General features: G+C 58.8%; 1 non-coding gene and 2 pseudogenes across 1 annotated transcript; all 3 read right to left on the bottom strand.

Moving 5' to 3' along the window:
- Nucleotides 1-1182, bottom strand: part of LOC146143524 (large subunit ribosomal RNA) — a 3679-nt pseudogene extending 2497 nt beyond the window's left edge.
- A 248-nt stretch (nucleotides 1183-1430) lies between these two features.
- LOC146143525 (5.8S ribosomal RNA) lies at nucleotides 1431-1584 on the bottom strand. The gene has a single exon (XR_014501162.1). It is a non-coding gene; the product is annotated as a 5.8S ribosomal RNA (ribosomal RNA).
- Nucleotides 1585-1839: 255 nt separating this feature from the next.
- LOC146143526 (small subunit ribosomal RNA) lies at nucleotides 1840-2528 on the bottom strand (annotated as a pseudogene; the record flags this gene model as incomplete).
- Between the last annotated feature and the right edge of the window lie 890 nt (nucleotides 2529-3418).

Consider the following 3418-nt stretch of genomic DNA (forward strand, 5'->3'; position numbering starts at 1 on the left):
TCCTGAGGGAAACTTCGGAGGGAACCAGCTACTAGACGGTTCGATTAGTCTTTCGCCCCTATACCCAAATTTGACGATCGATTTGCACGTCAGAATCGCTACGGTCCTCCACCAGAGTTTCCTCTGGCTTCAACCTCTTCAGGCATAGTTCACCATCTTTCGGGTCCCAACGCGAACGCTCTCGCTCGACCTCTCCGGCAAAGCGGACGAGATCGGCCGGTGATGCGGCCGCCGCGAACGACGACGTCTCACCTCCGCCGGACCGCGCCGACATTCACTTTCACTGCGCCCATGGGTTTCGTACTGCCCCGTGGCTCGCGCTCACGTTAGACTCCTTGGTCCGTGTTTCAAGACGGGTCGGGAAGGTGGCTGACTTCAGCCGCGGACCCCGTGCGCCTCGCGAAACGACACCGGAAGCGCGACCGAGACGAAGAGGCTGGGCACTGAGAACAGTCCCCGACCCACGACGCCCCAGCCGGCACCGGGCGCTCGGCCCCGAAGGGCAGACGCGGCGATCTCTCCTCGCCCGAACGGCGGGCCGACGGACACGCGCGCCTATAGTACCCGACCGAGGCCGGGTTACCTTGCGCGCGGCCTTCTCGCCGCCGTCCAGACGGTCGCGGCCTTCGCCCGGCGCTAGTGCGCTGGTCCCCGATCGGGCGGCGCCGCCGGCGGCCCGTGAGGGTCCGCACGACAACGTCGCCGACAGGGGGCCGGCTGAAAGCGACCGGGCGACCCGACAGGCCCTCCCGTTTGCCTCTCGACGGTTTCACGTACTCTTTAACTCTCTCTTCAAAGTGCTTTTCAACTTTCCCTCACGGTACTTGTTCGCTATCGGTCTCGTGACCGTATTTAGCCTTAGATGGAGTTTACCACCCGCTTTGGGCTGCATTCCCAAACAACCCGACTCTGGGAAGACGCCGTAGCGCGCCCGCCTGTCGCCGCCATGGGCCTGACACCCGCTCTGGGAAAAGGCCTCGATCAGAAGGACGCGGGCGACCGGCGAAGCGCGCCGTGACGAATTCCGTACGCCACAATTCCGCGCACTCCAAAAGCGCGCGGATTCGGCGATGGGCACATCCCGCTTCACTCGCCGTTACTGAGGGAATCCTCGTTAGTTTCTTTTCCTCCGCTTAGTAATATGCTTAAATTCAGCGGGTAGCCTCGTCCGACCTCAGGCCGAAAGTAAGGACCGGGACTATTCTTCCCGTTCCGCGCTCGCCGTCGGCGCCGCGCGCCGCCGCGCACCTCGATTCCCGCCCTTGAGCCGCCAGCCGTTGGCCTCTTCGAGGTCGACTCGCCGCCGCCGCGCGGGATTCTGGTCGCGATCGTCGCGCATCGTGCCGTGCTGTCTTGAGCGGGACGGGCGCTCGCGCGTCCGACGCCGCAGCAGCCGCGCGGAGAAATCCCCGCGCGGAACGTTTGCAACGCGACCCTGAGGCGGGCGCGGCCCCGGGATTGACCCGAGGCCGCAATTTGCGTTCAGAACGTCGATGCTCAATGTGTCCTGCAATTCACACTAATTCACGCAGCTAGCTGCGTCCTTCATCGACTCACGAGCCGAGTGATCCACCGCCAAGAGCCATCCACGATTGTTTCGCTCGCACAGTGCCTCGCACTATAGGGTGACAAAATAGACCGCGCCGAGCGGTCGGCCAGGCCGACGCTTGAAGCCGGAGCGCGCGGCACCGCGGCACTCGACGCGCAAACATTACCGGGTGACCGAATCGCCGGCCGGCGCGCCGCTCCTCGCGGGTCGGGCGCCGGGTAGCAAAGACTTTTTCTCTCGCTTGTCCGAGTTTCGCGTTCGCCGAAGCGTTTGCGAGACCGTTAATGATCCTTCCGCAGGTTCACCTACGGAAACCTTGTTACGACTTTTACTTCCTCTAAATGATCAAGTTAGATCGTCTTCTCGGACGCCGGCTCGACCGTTGCCGGCCGCGCCAGGTCCAATCGGAGGACCTCACTAAACCATTCAATCGGTAGTAGCGACGGGCGGTGTGTACAAAGGGCAGGGACGTAATCAACGCGAGCTAATGACTCGCGCTTACTGGGAATTCCTCGTTCAAGGGAAATAATTGCAATTCCCTATCCCTAGCACGACCGGGGTTCAGCGGGTTACCCAGACCTGTCGGCCAAGGCGAGCACATGCTGATCCGGTCAGTGTAGCGCGCGTGCGGCCCCGAACATCTAAGGGCATCACAGACCTGTTATTGCTCAATCTCGTGTGGCTAAACGCCACTAGTCCCTCTAAGAAGTTAGACGCCGACCGATTGGGTCGCGTAACTAGTTAGCAAGCCAGAGTCTCGTTCGTTATCGGAATTAACCAGACAAATCGCTCCACCAACTAAGAACGGCCATGCACCACCACCCACAGAATCAAGAAAGAGCTCTCAATCTGTCAATCCTCACTGTGTCCGGGCCGGGTGAGATTTCCCGTGTTGAGTCAAATTAAGCCGCAGGCTCCACTCCTGGTGGTGCCCTTCCGTCAATTCCTTTAAGTTTCAGCTTTGCAACCATACTTCCCCCGGAACCCAAAGACTTTGGTTTCCCGCAAGCTGCCGGAGAGGTCGTAAAACTAACGCCCCCCGATCGCTAGTTGGCATCGTTTATAGTCAGAACTAGGACGGTATCTGATCGTCTTCGAACCTCTGACTTTCGCTCTTGATTAAAGAAAACATTCTTGGCAAATGCTTTCGCAGTCGTTCGTCTTGCGCCGATCCAAGAATTTCACCTCTAACGGCACAGTACGAATGCCCCCGTCTGTCCCTCTTAATCATTACCTCGCGCTCCGAAAACCAACAAAATAGAACCGAGGTCCTATTCCATTATTCCATGCACCATTATTCAGGCGAATCGCCTGCTTTGAACACTCTAATTTTTTCAAAGTAAACGTTCCGGCCGCCGCCGACACTCAGTCAAGGGCACCGGCGGAGAACCGGAGGTGAGGCCAGGACGGCCAGTACACGCCTTGCGACGGACCGGCCGCCTGCGCCCAAAATCCAACTACGAGCTTTTTAACCGCAACAACTTAAATATACACTTTTGGAGCTGGAATTACCGCGGCTGCTGGCACCAGACTTGCCCTCCAATGGATACTCGTTAAAGGTTTTAAAGTGTACTCATTCCAATTACAGGGCCTCGTTTAGAGTCCTGTATTGTTATTTTTCGTCACTACCTCCCCGCGTCGGGAATGGGTAATTTGCGCGCCTGCTGCCTTCCTTGGATGTGGTAGCCGTTTCTCAGGCTCCCTCTCCGGAATCGAACCCTGATTCTCCGTTACCCGTAAGAACCTCGGTAGGCCAGTACCGTACCGACGAAAGTTGATAGGGCAGACACTTGAATGATCCGTCGCCGGTGCGAGACCGTGCGATCCGCAAAGTTATCCAGAGTCACCAAAGGTTGCGGGCCGAAGCCC

This window comes from Ascidiella aspersa, chromosome 5 (genome assembly GCF_963924565.1).
Source record: "Ascidiella aspersa chromosome 5, kaAscAspe10.2, whole genome shotgun sequence".
Classification (NCBI taxonomy): Eukaryota; Metazoa; Chordata; class Ascidiacea; order Phlebobranchia; family Ascidiidae; genus Ascidiella; species Ascidiella aspersa.